Here is a 20,928-nt window from a genome sequence, read left to right on the forward strand (position 1 = left end):
GGAGTGGGACACAGGGATTTGTGCAGAGGTAGACCGCTACTATTGGATAATATATTTCTAATGGGAATATTTTTTTTCACCTCTATTCTCTACTTTTTCTTTTTTTTATTTCTTTTCAGAAGGGGATATATGATGCTGTTGATCTTTAGCTTGAATTGATGCGTAGGAGATGATCTGTAAAAGTTACTTTTTTTTTCCTTCTCTGTTTTTTGACAAGTAGTTAGTCTCATTGGGTCTTTGCCAATATATTCGACTTCTTTCTCGGACATTTAGATAGAGAATGTTTTTTAACGGCTCTGACGGCTTTTCGATTTTTTTTTTCTTACCGCAAACGAGTATCTAAAATGCTTTTAAGAAAAAACAGCTAAAACTAATATGGCCTCGCTCGGAAAAAATTGCGTATTAGGTAGTGATTTATCTATAAATTTAAAAAATAAGTCGAAATTTAAAATTATCATAATTTCTTCGCAAGTTTGATTTTACGTAATCTACATCGTTTGAAAGATATACGTAAGTTAAACAAGCAGTTTGTTGCCTAGTTTGTATAATGTATTTCAATTTTTTATTTATCAATTTATTTTTATTATTTTTTTTTTAAGTAGAACATTCATGCGAAAATTATTAAGATATATTTACAACTTAAAACGTCAAAATTAAAAATTGCCACAACTTCGTTAGTGTAATTTTGCATAATCTACATCGTCTGAAAGACATATGTAAGTTAAACATACAGTTTGTTGTCTAGTTTGAATAATTTATTTCAATTTTTTATTTATTAATTTATTTTTATTTATTTATTTTTAATTTGAATTTAATTTTGAGAACTTCGTTGCTAAGTAGATTGGCTGAAAGATGACAAAAAAATTTTTTTAATTTGTTTGGGGACCATTAAAATATTATGTAAGCATTTTTTTCCCCTCTCATATTTGAGCCCTCTTTCTCCTCTTGCTAGCAAAATTAAGTAACACCCCTTTTCATACTTGCTTTAACTTCTACGTTTACTATAGAAATTTAGGATTTTAGGAAGAATTTTAGGATTAAATTAAAATAAAAGGAGTAACTTCGCATAAAACTGAATTTAAGCTTTAATTTTATAAGTCTATAAGATTTTCCGAAATCTTTCCGTTTCATATAGTTTAAATACATCATTTAAGTATCAAATAGTTTGAATGCAGAACATAATACTACTCATAATAAATAGAGAAACATCTAATCAGATGGTGTTCAAAATTGCTGCTGCCATTTTTAATTATTATTATTTTTTTAAATTGAAGATAACGGAATTTCAGAGTTTAATGTAGGCATAACTAGAGCACCCTTCCTCCCTGTTGTCTGTGAAAATAAGCAAGTCTGTGTTGAATTGTAAGTCAAACAATTTTAATAATTTTACAAAGCAAAATACAAAATTTGAGCAAAAGTCTGCTTGATAGTTCCTGTGAAACACAAATTTTAAATATGCGACTTTCTTAAAATTGATTTCTCAGGAACCATACAACCGATTTCTTTCAAATTCTGTTTTTTGCCTTGTAAAAATATTTTCTTTAAAATGAGGTAAAAAAAATAACGTGCCATACATTTCAAAAAATTTTTGTTAATTTTTTTTTCAAAATGTTTTTTAATTAAGCAAAACACTAAAAATAAATAAATAATTATTAAAATCATTTATTGCGTTAATTTATCATCGGATAAACGTTTGGATAAACTTTATAATTGTGTGAAAAAAATTTCAAGTGGCTAAATAATTAACCATAATTAACAGTATGGTTACATTATTAATTAATCAAGTCATAATTAACATTATGGAGTATAAGCTTTCGATCGCTGTCCTGACCAAACTATCAGAGCCAAATTTCCCAGACTGCGGCTACAAGCCATATTTTGAGGATATGAAATATAAATCCGTCGAAACAAAGGTTTTTTTATAATTAGAGATGGTACGCTTTTGTGTCTGGTTTCGTAACTTAAAATATCGTCCACACAAATTAATTAGTATATTTGAGGTCACCTTCATGAACCATTAAGTTTAAGTCCTAGTAGGGATTGTGAAATTGCGATTATTAGATCAAAAATTATTCAAGGTATTTCGTTTTTTCTTAAAAAAATCTATTTTACCCCCCCCCAAAAAAAAAAATGGAAAGGAAAAAACTGGAAATAGTTAAGAAATTTAAGTTCATTAGTTGCTTTGCAAAAATGGCAAAATTAGATCTATTGATGACTCGTACATATACTTCTGTTCTCACTATTTCTCACTTTCAAAAAATAAATAAATAAATAAAAAATGGTTCAACGTTGATTTATATTAAGCTTCAAGCTCACTATCACTCAAAACAGCTGAATCATTTATATTCAATCTCGATTTCCTTCCAATTAAAAAATGATATTATGCAAATCCGATAATGTGGTTCAAATATGAATGAGCGCAATTGATCAATATTATGGTTCAACAAGGTTTCAGAACTCCTGTAAATAAATTTTGGATTCTTCCAAACACTCAACTTGTTTTCTTTAAGTTCATAGTTTTAAAAATTTGAATTAGGCTAGAAGATATGAATTTTAAATTGGATTAAGATTTGTGTTTAAGATTTAGAAAAAATTTATTTCAAAAAGGTATCCCGTAAAACAAGCTTTATTTTGTACTAAATTTTCATAAGTCTCTTTAATACAGTATTAATTGTTAAACATAAAAACTAGACTTGCTATATTTGTTATGATTCACAGGATTACCTGAAATTTTAATGAACATTTTACATAATTATATTTAGAAATTGTGAGTTTGGTTATAAGTTTTTGTTGTAAGTTTAACATAAAATTTAAAGGCATTATACATGATTTATATTTTTAATTTGATGCAGATTTTTTTCTTTTGTGAAAAAAGGATAAATATAAAAGAATAACAATATTAATACAATTACATATTTATATAAAATTTTTAATTATATGTAAATTAGATATAAAAACAATTACCGATGTAGAAAAAAATACTTATAAAACTGGGATTTTTAAACTTGTCAACCAGTTGTATGGTGATCAATGAACTGCATGTCTAAAAAGGGCCTGGGTTTAAATGCCGGACAAGGCATGGATGTTTTTCCCCTTTATTCTCCGTACTGTATGTCCTTCTTACTGTGGGAGCAACGTTGGCCCACCAATATGGTGCCCCTGAATGAGTGTTTAACTAATCATGCCGTTTTGATATCCGAAAGACAAATGTCAATATCCAGGTTAGCATTGGGAAAAAAATTAAATTTGAATCTTTCATAAAAATAATTATACATTAAAATTAGTGGTGCTTTTCCATTTCGCCGGTGCAAGTAAATTCCGTAATTTTTTTATTATTTTTTTAGGTTTTTTTTTAAAATAGACTGTACTGAAAAAAAAAATTGAATTAGCATAAATCGAGCCGGGATGGTTCAGGGGATAGAGCGTTCTCCTTCCAATAAAATGCAACGCTTCAAATCCCAGAGATGGCTGGTCGATACGAATTCCGGGCCTGACTCGCACCGACTAAAGCGCTGACGTAAAATATTCTCTGGGGTAGACGAATCATGGGGCCAGAGTCCCCTTCCCGTCAGGCTAACCGTGGGAGGTTATCGTGACTTTCTTCACCATGCAACGCAATTGCGGATTAGTTCCTACAAGCAAATTCTATACGAAGGCAAATTTCTCCCAATACTTGATCCAGGAGTTCTCGCGTCTTCTGGATTGGGTTCAAAATTACTAGGCTAGGGAGTTAAGCATTAACAGTCATAAACCCAAAAAATTGGGTCTGTTGTTCAACGACAGTTATAAGATTAACATAAACCTGGTGATTTTTCATCGGTAACTTTATCGCTTGCGCCGGCGAAATGGAAAAGTACCAAAGTATTATATATTAAAACTAAAACTAAAATTGATGTGCTAAGATGATTCACAAGAGTACATAACCTTTCGATAAATAATGAACAATAATAATAAAAAAGTTGTGAGTTTACTAATAAATTTTTGCCGTATTTATAACAAAATTTGAAGGCATCGTGCTAAATTTAAATCATGAATTTGATACATTTTTTATTAAATGTACACAAATTAAAAAAAAACAACAACCAATCAATTATTTTCTTAATACATCTTTTATTATTTAAGAGAGCATTTGCATCAGGTACTCCAGCTTTTGTCTCAATTAACAGACTCAATCATCCTTAAAAAATCAATCAAAGTTCCCCATATGATTAAAAAATAAAGTAAAAATATATATATATCGAGCAGTCTATTAACAAAACGACGTGACGTGTTCAACAGGTGTCACCGGTAAAAGACTGCCTCAGTTACGCTTGCTAAACCGATCATGCAACGCGCAACATGTTCCATGGCTGGTCATATACCACATGCTACCCGCTACTTTTCTCCAGTTATAGGGAAGAATCGTTTAGGAATGGCGTCGTGTTCACGACTCCATGAAAGGTAATATCTGACCTAATACCCTGTTATTACGAAAATCTAACTTTTGTGTACCGTTTTGTTCGCCTGCTTTCCACACGCAACATGTGGTAGTCGGAAAATTAGGGGTTAACTTTGGCGTGTGCCGCGAATTATAGTTAGGTAGGACTGGTGGTCTATGATGAAAAAGTAAGCAATTCATCTTTGAAAATGGCACCTTTTATTTATTTGGGGAGACTGAAAAATAACAGTTAGTTACTGAGAAATATAAGTTAATTCAATGCGATAGTTTAAAATGAGTTGAAATATTATTTTATTTGCTCTCTGCTTTTTCTGAATATTATTTTTACTCCCGTACGTACACTGTAAAAATTTCGATGCATAGTTGACACCGTTTTTGGTGTTCAGGTAAATTAATATTTTTGCAGTGCATGTAAACTAACTTTTTATTTACTTTTTCACTGTTATATTTTTATTTATTTACTTATTGTTTGTTGACTGATATTTTCAGGCACATTAGAATCACTTTATCAATTGGATCTAGGACGCCCCTCGTCTTCTGGGCTGGGTTTGAAATTACAGGGCTACGAAGTTGAACATTGATAGTCGTGAATAGGGATGATTATTCAGCACCGGCTATAATATAAAATAAAAATAAAATATCAAAATTTGTATATCGATAACATAAGTTTGGGCATTTTGCAAATTTCTTATAATTTTTTGTAATGGACATTTATTGAACAACTACAGTATCTATATATCAAGAAATAATTATAGAAAATTTTAAAAGGGGTCTTGTTTTGTCCAAAGCACAGCAGTTCAAAATTTTTTGCAAAAAGAAAAAAAATGCGATTACTTTAATAATTTTTTTAAGGAGTTATAATTAATAATATAAGAAATGATAGAAAATAGTTTACAAATAATGACAGAAAATTTAAAAAACATTGTTTTATCCCAGAGCATAGAGCGTTTATCTTTCAATGAGGTGTCCTCGGTTCGAAACTCAGTGGTGGCTGTTTGATGCGAATTCTGCTCCAGGTTCGCACTAACCCCATTGCTGACGTAAAATATATTCAGTGATAGATGGATCCTAATTTAGTATCCCCTTGCCATCGGGCTAACCGTTGGAGGTTTTTGCTGTTTTCCTTTCCATGTAACACAAATGTGGGGTAGTTCCATCAAAAGGTCCTCCGCGAAGACTAGTTTGTCCCAATGCTTGATTCAGGAGTTCCTTTGTCTTCTGAGTACGATTCAAAATTTCAAAGCTACGGAGCTGAACATTGATAGTTATTAACTCAGAATTGTGTCGGATGTGTAACGTCGGTTATAAAATATAATAAAAATAAGAAGTTAAGCTCCTATTATGCACATTGCTAAAATAAGGATGAATATTTTATGAATAATTCATATACTTTTGCAATTCATGGCTTCATTACAGAAATTTTTCGCTTTAAAAACAAGCACATTTTTAGTAATATATTTGCGCTAATTCTTAGAAACAATTTTTTTTTTCAATTTACTATAATTTTTGTACAACTACACTTCTGTATTATAAAATGTATTTAGTTTACGTCTACAAAGTGGTGGCAACTATGCACCAAACTTTTGTACAGGGAGAAGAAGTATAGAAAACGCAGAGGGAAAATTCGAATTATGCTTTTTATTCTTTTTATTTAATTTTCACAAATAAACTACTGATGAAACTTAATCTATTTGGCAGTATCTTGTGAAACATGCATAAGACAAGGCCATCATTCAATAACAATTTAAGATTTAAGACGTATGGTATTTTCGGTTCCCTATTCATTTTTTTTTCAATTATATCAATACAATTTTAATGCTAACCTTTTTTGAAAGTTGATTAAGATTATACATTTATCTGCATTTAAATTTTGACTAAATATCGCTGTTTTTGTGCCATTTAGATCAATTTGATTTTCATTAATTTAAAAATTAATAAAATTAAATTTAGAAAAAAAGCAGAAATATTTATATTAAATAGATAATCCCAAGAAACTGAAGCGGTAAGATATTTCTTGATTGAAAACTTCATACGCTTCAAAAATACACAATTTAGAAACAACAGTCGACATGTTTCAAGCTCTCAAAATAGAAATAGAAAAAAAGCGCTTTTTGAGCGCTGAAAACATGTCGACTGTTGTTTCTAATTTTTACATTTTTGAAGTAAATAAAGTTTTTAATCAAGAAATATTTATAGTTTTAAACTACTTATTTTTTTTACTTTACATTTAAAAATTAAAAAAATAAAAATCTATTGAAGTTCTAGAAATTATGAAGCGCCATTTCTCCTAATCTAATGTAAAAACCTTTTTATTTTTATTCTTTTTTTAATATAAGGCTGTTGAATAAGGCTTTAGCATCAAGAGCTGATAAGTACAACAAAAAAAAATATTTAAAAATGTAAACTAAAAATTAAAACGATGAGAGAAATCAATCTGCTTTTCAATGGTTAAACGGAAATTAATGACAGAACGTGCTTCTATTTTAAATAAAATTTTCCCCATTTACTCATTATGTGTCAATTTGCTTGTTCTACTGGTTATTGGTAAATATATATCCATATATAAATCTGCGGCTGTTCCAGTCATAAGGGTAGACATTCAGTATCGTTTCTATTTCTGGGTCAAAAAAAAAATTTAAAAAAAAAAAGCAATTGTAACAAAAATTTAAACTACACAGATCTTATTTTTCTCCTGAATTAAATTTTTTTTTTCAGTTTCAGGAAATAAATATTTCCTTTTATCTTGTGTCCAGTTCCTAATATAATCCAGCAATAATTTAAATATGTGAATTTGTTTTGTTTCGAAAATAATTCGAATCAAGCTATCCCAAAAGTTTTGACAGATATAAAAATCTAATTGAATTTCTCACAATATTACCAGGTAATCGTTCATTGCTTTGAGATTAACATATTGGAAATATGTTCTTACATAAAACTACGATAAATGTATATTTTGTTAAATGATATGACTTGCTTGTTTCTCCGCTTTCGGGGAAAGTATTGACTTTCAAGGATTTAAAAAATTAAATTAAATAAGAAAAAAAAGAAATAAATAAACAACATGATGTATTCGAATCAATTTCGGAAGTAGGTGAGTGGAGTAAGGACGGGGTGGAATATACAAGATTTAAAAAAAAAAAAAAAAAAAAAAAAAAAAAAAAAAACTTATTGTTGATTTTTTTTTAAACATATTTTCATCTTTAGTCGAAGTTTTACTTCTAAACTTTATAAATGAGTTAAATCATTTTGAATGTATTTAAATTGCATTATATCATTATAAATTTATGTAAATCAAATTTTAAATATGCAATCCTCAAAAAAAACATGTAAACTTTTTTCTCAAATTACTTTAAAATGCTCTCAAAATGTTAGTTAAGTGTAAAACCTTGCTAATATACAACTTCTTTCCAATGTATTTCCAAACCACTTTGTATTTCTTATTTCTCAAATGCAAGAGGCAAATAATTGTGCATTTATTTTTAAACCATCGTAAAACATAATTAAAATAACATCAGATATGGAGACATTTCCCGATTTTCCGATAATTTTTCCTGAATTTATGTTATTCCGCTTTCTAAACCCAGCCATTCGAGCACATAAAAGTAATCTCAACAAATCATTTAGCAAATTCATCAGCTTTGACTTGAAGCATATGTCCAGATACTGAAAGATTGCAGCTTCTTAGAATACTGAACCAATTCAATAATGCTATTCAGTAATGAAGCAAACAAGGAAAAATGCTTATTACTACATTCCATGCTATTGATGGTTTAAAAAATCGGTATATGTATATATTTTGAAGTAGAAGTTTTAAAATTATTACGAATATGTATTATAAATGAAGAAAATAAATCAGTCGAAGACAGAAAAAGGTTCATAATATCTAACTACCTCCTTTCCTTTGGTTCACTATATCCACAAAGAATAACACTATACGTGGGTAGCAAGGCACGGGAAGGAACATTTCGTTTACTATATCCGGGAATTCACTTTAAACCGTGTTCACTATAGCGGGGTTGGACTGTATATATATTATAAATAAATATTACAGATAAATATTAATATTTGATAATATTGATATAGATAAATATTAATAATTTTATAAATACAGTACACTCTCGATTATCCGTGCGCGGATTATCCGGTTTGCGGATTATCCGTGCTCATTCCGGAGTCACACAAAAAATATAAAGAGAAACATTTTCAAGATTAAAAAAATTTTATTCATGAAGTTATAACACTACCAAATTTTTGGAAGCAATATTCGTTAGTGGATTGAAGTATATCGAATATCAGCAGCATGGTCAAAGGTAAAATCGTCTACTTTATCACGATCTTGGAGAAAGATAATATCGCTTGATGAGCAATCTTCTTCAGATGTTCAAGAAAAATATGATAACAGTATTCTCGAACAAGCAAAAGAAATCTGAGGTTTCGAAATTCTTGACGAAGAAAATTTTGAAGATTGGTTTCAAAGTGATGCATGTGAGCCTGACTTCCAGTATTTGACAGATGAAGACATCGTTATGTTGTTAAATCAAATAGTGATGATAGTAACTGATGCAGAAGATGTAGTAAATGAGGGAAATACAATTTCTATTTCTGCTGCTCTGTGGAAATTTTATTACATTATATGGGAGGATTTGATTACGGTGACATTACTGCGGTTCGTAAAACATGTGTAAAACATATGACGAAGACGCATTTCACAATTTTTTAAAAGGAAAATTCCTAGTTTGATGTTATACAGCATGCAAATGTCAGTAATTTTTATATTTTTTGTACAGATATTGATTTTTTCTCTAATTAAAAGAGTTTTCGATTATCCGTGTTTTTCGATTCTCCGTGCTCCCTGTCCCGGTGATTAACCCGGATAATCGGGAGTACACTGTATTTGAAATATTATGGATAAAATTACTTTTGAAACCTATTTAAAATTTCGAAAAACACAGTTTAAGTGTGCAACCATAGCAAAACATTATTTCTTTTTTTTAAGATTCATTCTTAAACTTATTTGTCTTTTTTTATTTTTCAAAAACAAATAAGTAAATTGCTATAAATATACATTAAAAATTTCTCATAGAACATAATTTAATTATTATAGATATTCTAAATGATGTGTCAATATAATTTAGATGTAATAAAATATTTGCTATCAGACAATTATTAACATAAATTGAAAATTTTTGTAACGTTTTATTTTTTAAAAACAGATAAGTTTAACGTGTGATTTAAATGATTACAAAATTGTTTTTAAATCCTTAGTAAAACTCAATTCAAGTGTACATAGGTCGTAAAACAGAGTTCCTTCTTTTTTGATTATTTTTTGAAATAACTTGCATTTTTCTCAACAAAAGAAATAAATAAAAGATGATTATCATAGATTTAATAAAGGATAAATAAAAGATAAATATTACAGATTTTATAGAACATATTATAGATAAATATTCTAGAAAAAAATAAATAAAAGATAAATATTATAGATTTAAAAGCAATTATAAAATTACTTTTAAAACATCGAAAAACGCAGAAGTGAACAACACTCGTAAAACAGAATCGCTTCAGATTTATTTTTAAAAATGTTGTGATATTTAAAATAAAAAAAACACGAAATAAACCTTTCTAAATTTACATTAAAGTTTCTCAAAAAAAAAAGTTTAAGTACTACATATAATCTTTATGAAGTTTACATAAAATAAAAATTGTTTGTTATTAGACATTTATTAACATAATTGAAAATAAGCGTATTATAAACGATATGCCAACTATATTTAACAAAGTTGATTTAGCAATCTCGTTAAATAAGTGTATCCTATCACCGTTTGAGAGAAAATATAAAAATTACATAACTTGGAAAGAAAAGATGGATTCATAATCATTATTTTTATTTACTAAACTTACATAGCCTTTATTAGAAAAAACAATTTGCTAAAAAAGTTTTTATAAAGCAGAGCGATGAAATCCATTGCGAATGATCCAACTAAATAAGTTCAGACACTAAAATACAACACACAAAAATTTTCCCATGCCAGGATGGTAAAATAATTATCTACTTTCAAAATCGAAAACCATGCAGCAATAAAGCTAATTTAATAACTCAATATTAATGCCTCTCTCTTTTTCCCATGCGAGGGGGGTGCCATGTACACTTCAAAATCACTGCCGAACCCGTGTCGTCAGGAAGCATATGATACTTCAGACAAACGATAACCTCCCTTAATCGTGTCCATCTTATTATTTAATTGTTATAACCGCAAAGAGTACTCCGGTTGGAAAAAAAAATAGTCCGTCGATCTCCCACGGGTTGGGGGTGGAGCAGGTGATGGCAATCTTTTGGCAGTTTCCATCTTGGGCACACTTTTGCTGAGCATCCCTGCAACATCACTCCCCTCAAAAAAGGCCACTTCATGGTCGGTCGACCGTGTGAACAGGCTTTTGTTGGTCACGTGGCAGGGAGGAAGAAGAGGTCGAAACGTTAATCATGGGTTTGGTGCCCTGCAGTGAAAAAAAAATTAACCAGGCAGAAATCGGTGGAAAGGTTGTATTTGATTGACTGCGGTCGAGAGTAAAGTGGATATGAGAGGCTTGTCACCTAGCACAATAAAAGTTTTTATTAGATACACTCAAGGGTCTATGTCTGGAGTGTCTGGGAAGCGTTAATGGGATTCCGAGGATTGGTGGGAAATGTGTGAAGATTTTATTGTGCTATTTATGGCGTCTATTCAAATATTTTCAAAAACATATTCAAATTTTTATTTGTATTTTTTAAAAAGTGAATTGAGAAGAATGGGGTAGTGTGATAGTATCACTGCATAAAGAGTTTTAAAACTACTTGTTAAATTTGAACGGGTAGTTTTTTAAAGCATACACATGTTCTCTTCAGTGGGTATTTAATCTTTATTTTTTATTATGCTTTAACGTCCGGGTTAAAAATTTTAATTTCGATTTATTTTTGTATATTATTTTTCAGCGAAATGTGTCTGCAAGGGAAAAAGAGGGTACACCTGTATCCTCCTTGAAATTCAGTATATTAAATTCTGCTTTTGAATGTTATTATTATTTTTTTAATTTTAAATAGTTATCAATAAGGTTTCTTATGTCTCATATTGAATCTAATCGAATTTCAAAACTGAAAACAAAAGTTGAATCTATGGTTAATTAATATTTTTTTTTTGCTGATTTATGTTAAATTGTTTATTTATTTTATAGAAAATCAAAAAAAAACTGTTTCTTTTTCGTTCTTAAAAAATGTAATTAAAAGTATGATTTATTATTTTTTGTTTTGAAAAATTAAATACAGTTGAATAAAAATTGAATTAAAATTAAATTGAATAAATTATTGAAATTGTGTATGAAAAAAATTCCAATGCTAAGAAGTAAAAATATTTTTAAGAGATAGAAAATAATAATAAATGATTAGTTTATTCTTTAATAAAAAAATCATACTCATAAGTGAAGTTGGAAAAAGGGAATCAAATACTATGTTCATTTTATTAAATATGCTTTTAGAGCTGTGTCCGTTTCATAAATACGAATTTTGAAAAGTTGTGGTGAATGTATTTTTTTAGGTGAATGTATTTTCTTATAAATTACGTTTTTTGTGTTGTGTCCATTTTCTTAAACACGCATTTTAAATTGTGTCTATTTTCTTAAACACTCATTTTAAGCCGTATCTTTATTTTTAAAGAAACTTTTAAGCTGTGTCTATTTTCTTATGCAAGCATTTTGAGTCGTGTCTGTTTTCTCAAACAAGCTTTTAAGCTCTGTCTCTTTTTCTTAAACAAGCATGGAAAAAGCAATGCTCACCGATAATATGTTATTATCAATACATAAAATTCAGCATAAAAGGCCTAAAATCGACAGGCAAATTATATAGTAATTTGTATTTAATACAATTTTTAGGCAGAGAGTGGCTAATGACAGTCCAGCAAATCATAGATTAATATTTCTCACTTCTTTCAGGCATATTATAAAACGAAAAATGCAAAGAACCTTCATGCCTTAAATAATTAACATGCAAAATGTATAATTATAATGTTTCCTACTTAGATTAAAGAGCATTAGTTAATCTGCATAAAGACTAGGTAAAAGGTTCAGGCAAAGGACTAGGCAAAGTTTGAAATAATTCTTTTATTTCAGACTTCGTCATTAACGTCAAGTATTCCGTATATGACCAATAGCTCATACATTGACGCAAACATGATTATTTTTATAATTTTAGTCTTGGAAAGCTATAACTCTTATAACTTAATCTATGTGAGATCTGCCAGTAACTATTTAAACTTTACAGCTATCATATAAAACAAAACATTGATATTTTCAACACTCATTTTTAAGTCATGAATTCGTAGTAGTGAAAATGAAAAATAGCAAAAAGAAATTTATAATGTATAAAAAATGTCATTAAAATTTCTTTATTATAAATTAAAACAAATAAAAATATATATTAATAAGTTAAGAAACAAATAATAATTATTTTTCGTACATTTTTTAATTAGTATTTTTTTCGAAGTTTGTGATTTTTTTAAAACTTTTATGACTGATATAAATTTGAATCTACCGTTTCATTTTGATTAAATTTTAATTTAAAAAATTACTTTTTGTACAAAATTTTAGTTACATCCATCTATGGCATGAAAAAAACGGTATCCTATATAAGAATTTGGCAATATACTATAATAATTGCTGCTAGATTTGTAACTGGTTCCATATAAAAAAGTGAACGTAAATTTATTTGAAAACTATTTGTGAAGAAGCATTTATATAAATTTTTTTTTAAAAAAAAGGGCGTTATCTAGACCAAAAAAGTTAATAAAGTACTTAGAAACTGTTAGAAGTTTCTCGGAAATTTTTTTTTTAATAAAAATCTATTTAATTGCTATTTTACCATATTCGAATAAAACAGTCAAATATTCATAAATAAGATGGTATTCAAACTGCTAACTGTGAAAAAAGCCGTTTACTAACGGCTTTCCCCTAACATGGTTAAGCAATTAGAATTTTATCGCACCAACTAAGTCCACCTAATGATGCAACTTAGTTCCTTGCAGCTGGGTTTATATTATAGTCGTAAGGGTTAATTTGTCACTCTCATGACCGACGGAATGGGGTTCGAGTCACAGAGTTGACACCAAGATATTTCCTCCATTCTTCCCTTCCACACATGAAGAGTTTAAAGAGTCCAAACCCTCTCCAATGCCTTCGACCTAACGAAGAACCTAGCTCCAATGCCCAGTTAAGTTGCTTCTTTAAGGTTTTCAAACCATGCTTGTTGTAAATGGCTAAAAACTCGTATAGTTTTGTATTCATGGTTTTTTAACTATACTAGTTGTAAAAGCGTAAAGGTAATAAAAAAAAGCGTAAGAATTAAGAAAGTTCTGTAGTTAATCGATAGCATTACGATTAATTGTGTAAACAGACTGCTGTCGTTTATTTTACCAGAATTTTTGAATGAAAATTCTAACAGTGCATGGCGAAGATAGAATGGTCACTTGACGAATTTTTCGTACCTTTCAGCAGAGCGGTAATTTTAAGAAACTGGTTAAATAATATTGCGAGCATCACATTGTCTAAAAAATTAAAGAAGTAATAGAGGGGACATTTTGCGAATTTTTTTTAAAATTTTTTGAGCAAAGCGATTATCTTAAAACAGGTTTCATGTTAAAATTTGTGCGTCAAATTTTCATAAAATGCCCATATTTTTCCAAAAGTGTTCAAAGATAGTCCTTAAATGAGAGGGTTTTTTTCTTACCAAAACATGATATTTCCACAGTCTATATTAAAGAAGTAATAGTTGTGAATTTTTTTAAATTTTGTGAAAAGAGCAAATCTTTCAAAACTAGTTTCATAATACAGTAATTGCGTCAAATTTTTCAAAAATGCCCATATTTGTCCAAAAATTCTCAAAGAATATCCTTAAAGGAGATTCCCCCCCCCCTCCAAAACATGATATTTCCGCAGTCTATATTAAAGGAGCAACAAAGTGGAGATTTTGTGAATTTTTTAAAATTTTTTGATCAAAGCGATTCTTTTAAATTTTGTTTCATGTTAATATACGTGTGTCAAATTTTCCTAAAATGTCCATACCTGTCCAAAGTACTTAAAGAATTTCTTTAAATGACAAAACACTTCCTCATTCATATTAAAGAAGCATTAGAGCGGAGACTTCGTGAATTTTCTTAAATTTCTGAACATAGCGATTCTTTTAAAACTGGATTCTTGCAAAGATATGTGCGTCAAATTTTCTGAGAACTGGAAATCTTTCATGTGCTGGAGGGAAAGGAGGAAATATTGTGGTGTCAACGCTTTGACTCGAACCTCTGTTCTGCCGTCATGATTTTGAGAGATTAGCCCTCTCTACTATAACATGTATCAGCTTTATGGTAAAAACGGTTAATAAAGGCTGAAAATAACAAATAAATTGTTAGTTAACCATTTTTTTCCTAAAATTTTCTAACAGTGTACATGATATGAGGAAAAGTACTATTTTTACCCTTCAGACAAAGTGTTTATTTAAATATTTTAGGTATGATTTAGTTCTTATGCTTCGTAATAAATATCATTGATATATATAAAAACGTATTTTCACTCACTGTACAGACGAGTACTGCACATATTAACTCCCCTTTATCTTTCACTTTTACTTGCCCTTTTTCCCACAAATATTCAGAAATGGAATGTGATGCATATTAACTCTACACAGCAGACAATAAATTTTTTTCCTTCTCTTTTAAATCTCAGTAACTTGATTTGCCGTCTCCCCTCCATTAGCGATATGTATCAGTATCGTTTACATTTTAGTATGATCTGATAAGGAATGCCGCGTTTCATGAAGCGTATGGGAAAAGTCAGAGATAGTTTGGGGAGGGGTATTCAAAAATACTATGGGAAATAATAAGGATATGGAAAAGGAGGAAGGTCATTTTTTTATTCCGCATAACCATTATTGATTGCGGTATTTTGTATAAACTGTTATGTTTTAGATTGTACATGTTTTAGATAAATAATTGCTGTCTAACATTAAAGTTAAGGATATACTGGTTCTAAGTTAGACAATTACACTCAAATGAATTCAAATTGAACAATGACATCGGCATCTTAAAGGTTCAAATGGTGCTGATTTACTGCAATATGATACGAAATAAACCATATTTACCTTCAAGTTTAATCATACTATAGTGTAATCAAGTTTAAGAGGTATCATTTTCAACCTTAATTTTTAAATTTCTTTTCAATTCTGCTTTTCCCGAATAACATGTTTTAGAAAAATAATTGCTGTCTAACATTTAAGTTAAGGATATACTGGTTCTAAGTTAGACAATTACACTCAAATGAATTCAAATTGAACAATGACATCGGTATCTTAAAGGTTCAAATGGTGCTGATTTACTGCAATATGATACGAAATAAACCATCTTTACCTTCAAGTTTAATCATACTTCCGTATCATTCCATATCATACCGTAATCAAGTTTAAGAGGTATCATTTTCAACCTTAATTTTTTAATTTCTTTCCAATTCTGCTTTTTATAAATAATAACATGTCCTGGATAAATAACTACTGTCTAACATTTAAGCTAAAACTATTCTGGTTGTAAGCTGAATAGTTATACTCAAGGGAATCTAAGTTACATAAAAGAATGATATCAGTATCTTAAAGATGCAAGCGGTGCAAAATTGCAACAATCTTAATAAGACGTTAAATAAACCATCTTTTCCATCCAGTTGAATTATACTATAGTGTAGTGAAGTTTAAGAAGTATCATTTTATGCCATAAATTTAAAATTTTTTTACAATTCTGTTTTACCCGAATAGCATTTTTTAGATAATAAACTGATGTCTAATATTAAAGTCAAAAGGTTTTAAGTTAGACAATAATACTCAAGTGCATCTAAGGTGGACAATGACATCAGTATTTCGACTGTGCAAGTTTGTTGCAATCTAAATAAGACGTTAAATCAACCATCTTTCCATTTAAGTTGAATAAGATAGTATAATCATGCTAAAGAAGAACGATAATAACGCTCAACTTAACATTGTATTAAGGTTGAAACAAGTTTGAGAGATATAATGTTCAACTCACTCCAAAATTTCTAAGAGTATATATTTTGTAACGAAATGTAATAAGTTTTTTGGGTCATTAGGACTTATTTTGTTCTACAGATATTAAATGTTAGCATTAAAAATGTCAACTCAAATTTGTATTTATATCGGCAAACTGACCTCTATTTTTTGTTACATAAAATTAATTTATAATTTTTTTCTTTCTAATCACCCTATTAAGATGAATATTATTGTTGAATTACCAATTTATTCTTCATTTTATTCCTCTCATAAATATTAGGAGGTAAATACAGTTGCTGAATTACCAATTTCGTTCTTTCGTTATTCTCATTAATTTTTCGAGTTCTATACGTTTTTTTATAACAACCGATCCAATTTAAAGTTTACTACAATAGACCAATGCTAATACCAATGCTAATTCCGTAGTCTTGAAATTGTGAAACCAATCCAGAGGACAAGGGAACTCCTGGGTCAAGCATTGGGACAAATTAGCCTTCGCGGAGGACTTTTTGATTGCAAAAACCCTCATTTAAGCTACATTGAAATGGAAACAATGGAACCCACCCACTGAAACCCTGACGACAAAGGGATTCGAACCCATGCTCCGTCTACCGCTGAGAATATTTTACTTTAGCACTGTGGTCGATACAAGCCAGATGCTTTCATCGCTGAGATTTAAAACCGGGTCACCTTCACTAGGGAGGTGATTATTCTATCCCTTAAACCACCACGGCCCGGTTTTTGTTGAATTATCAATTATTCTTTATTTTATTCTTCTAATTTATTTATATTTATCTGTGTTATTTAGTTATGTTGGGAAACTAAGCCTTTGAAAATGTTATTTAGAATTGAAAGAAATTTTTCAGAAAAATTGCTTCTGATGGAATATTGCCCAAGTATTTATTTATTCATTACATAAAAACTTCTTACTCAAAGAATCAAACGAATATTAATATAAAAGCAATATACATATAAAACTGGCATTAAACCAAATCAAATAAAACAAATTAATATCTGCAATATAACGATGAATAATTTTAAAATTTCCTTATTCTTTTTCTATTGAAGGATTTCAAATTTTTAAAAATCATGTACAATTTTTTTCAATTAGGAGAACGGTGTATAATAAAAATATTTTATATATTATCTATTGATTTAATTTTGTATACAGTCATGAAAAAATGGTCTTTGTTTTTAGCAATCCTTTTATTATTTTTTTTTTCCTAGTTGAAGGAATGAAAAGAAAAGAAAAAAAAATAGCATATTATTTAACGTTTCAAGTTCCAGATACACTGTCTTTTTTCAATCTGAATAAAACCTTTTGGTAAAATAATAACAATAAACTAACATAACTATTTCATTTGAATTATTTTATCATCATTAACATTTTTACATAAATAAAAAAGTAGTAAATTGAAAGTATTATTTGACTTTGAAATGGTGCTGCCATCTATATTGAAAAATATTAATATGATCGTTGTTACACCACGCATATATACATATATATTATATTTTATGAGTCAATAAGTTACTTAATTGAATATTATTAAAATAACTTAAAAACAAAAAGTGTTAAAAAAATGTTCCTACTTTTCTTGTATTTATATTTTTTATGTCTGTTTTTATCAGGTTTATTTGACACTTAACGCATGTTGAGAGAATTATAAAAATATTTGATTATGTCTATTACTGCACACAAACATTAAAGCAGCTTGTAATTTTCACCGACTAAATCCGAAAATTCTATACCATTTGGATTAATTTGCATCCATATTTCCTGTACATATATCGCATTATTTATTGGATACTGATCAAACTACTTTATGAAATTATGAAAATGAGAGTATTTAAATCTAGTATCGACATGGCTGTAGAATTTAATGTATGCTGTATGCATTTTTCCTTGTTTTTAGTTAATAAATAAAAAAAAGTTTAAAAGAAAATAATTTCGAAATCCTTAAATTAATAATTTATTTTATAGCACCGTTATGTTTCCTGTTGCTTTAACATTAATTTAAATTATAATTTGATCTGGTGAAAAAGCTCTAATTCTGTCAAAACATATAAAATAAAGAAACAAAAATTTATAAAAGGGTTTTATTCAATATGCACATCGGTTAATCATTTTTTAACGAAAGCTTTTTTTTTTTTAAAAAGAAATTAAAGTAGTGTCCTTTTTAATATCAAGTTATTTAAATCTCATTCTTTTACTTCAGATTACAATTTATATTATTAATATTTTAAAATTTGTATTATTAATATTTTAAAATTATTAATATTTTAAAGTATGTAGAATAATCTTAAATAACTATGCATGTTTTATTCATTATGCGTACAATAAATCATCTTAAATGAAAAAAAAAATTACCTTTTTTTTTTTTTTAATACGAANTTTCAAAAAAATCAAATAGGTCCTACTTTTAATTTTTGTACTGATATAGTAAACAAAACTTCATTCCATTATTTAAAATTACAATTTATTTTATTAATGGTTATAAATTTTGTTAAGAAAAACGCGAAGAATATTTTGCAAAAATAATATACATGCTTTAATCATCATATTTTTGATAAATACTCATTAAAAGAACATCTTTCTTTTGAATCAATATCAGTTGTGTCTCGTTTAATTTCAATTCTAATATTGTATTTTAAATCCATTATTTATACATGAAGCATATTTACTTTAAAAATTGTTCAAAATGTATTGAGCTTCTCGGAAATCAATATAAATTTTTAAAAAAAATTAAAAATGACATACATACTCTTAAACATTATGTGTTTTGTAAATTTCTTTTAAAGAATATCTCTTCTTTTATTGAATTACAATAGCATCTCTTTTAGTTTTAGCACTAATACGGTATTTTAATTTTCAATTCAATACCTTAAACTATAATTTTTTCAACTATTTTAAAATTATATAAAACATGTAGACCAGCCTAGAAATAAATATAACTTTTTCAAAAAAGGAAGTAGCGTGTTAAAATAATTTACATGCTTATAATTATTACTGAAAAATTAAAATAAAAACCTAAATTCTCTTTAAAACAACATTATTTTTTTGAAAAAAAAAGCCTCTTTTAATTTCATGAATATCCTTCAAATTCCTTAGTAATCACATTAAATGCTAAAATTATACTATTCTATAAACTTTATCTATATTTTATGAGTTTGTAATATTGATATTTATTTTATAATATTAGATGAATTGTAAATAAAATATTTAAATATTAATTTAAATATAAAAGAAATAAATAAATTACGCGTAACCAACATTTTATAAAAATAAAATCTCTGTCAATTGTATGTACAAGTAGAATGATTCAAACGTTCTAAACAATATTTTTATTTTTATTTTTTTATTTTTTGCTTTAAAAATGCTTAAATGTTAAAGGTTTCTTTGTACAAAACACTGAAGCTAAATTCTGAGAAACATCCTTCAATATCAAGTAAATAAAGGGTATCAATTATCTTATTAAGCATTTTTAATTGTTTTTTGGTGTTATCAACACTTCGTTGTGTATTATATATGTATTTAAACATAAAAAAATAATTTCATAATTATTAAAATATAATTTAATAGTAATAATTCAATATTAATTCAAATATAAAAAAAAATAATTAAATAACACGTAACCAACATAGAAAAAAAAATCTCTATCAATTGTAAATACAAGTAGAAGGAGTCAAACATTCTGAACGATTTCTTTATTTTTTTTTTAATTTTATTTATTTATTTATTTTTTTGCTCTAAAAATGTTAAAGGTTTCTTTGTACAAAACACTGAAGCTATATTCTGAAAAACAACCTTCAACATCAAGTAAATAAAGGGTATCAATTATCTTATTAAGCTTTCTTAATGGATTTTTGGTGTTATCAGCAGTTTGTTGTGCATGAGGGTTTTTCATTAATTTGAGGTTAATGTAGCCATGAATGACGGCAAAAAGAATAAATACCCTTTTTAGTCATTCACTTTATCAGAATTATTAGTATTAATTTCAAACATTTTTGTATAGAATTCATAAAGTGTGGATTAAGAATCTAGTAAAATAGTAATTTAATAATAAAATATGACTGGAACGATTCTGCTTTACTTGTAAAACATAAAAAGTGATTAGAGTAACTGAGTTTCGTATTTCAGAGAATTTGATTTTTTTTAAATTGTAGTATTATGTAATGAAAAAAAAAATCAGAAATAATCAAATTAATTATAAATGATTATTTTTTGTGAATATTATATTGTTTTACAATATTGTCATTGTTTTTAATATTTTTTTTGCTCTTAAAAAGCAAACGTTTTTACTGAAACGAAAATTCGTAATTAAAAAAATTTCATTCTTTTTAAATCAGAATAGTATCTTTTTTACAGTAGAAAATTATTTGACATTGAGACATTATTTTACTATTAAAATAGTAAAAGTATTAAACG

Source organism: Parasteatoda tepidariorum, chromosome 2, assembly GCF_043381705.1.
Source record: "Parasteatoda tepidariorum isolate YZ-2023 chromosome 2, CAS_Ptep_4.0, whole genome shotgun sequence".
Classification (NCBI taxonomy): Eukaryota; Metazoa; Arthropoda; class Arachnida; order Araneae; family Theridiidae; genus Parasteatoda; species Parasteatoda tepidariorum.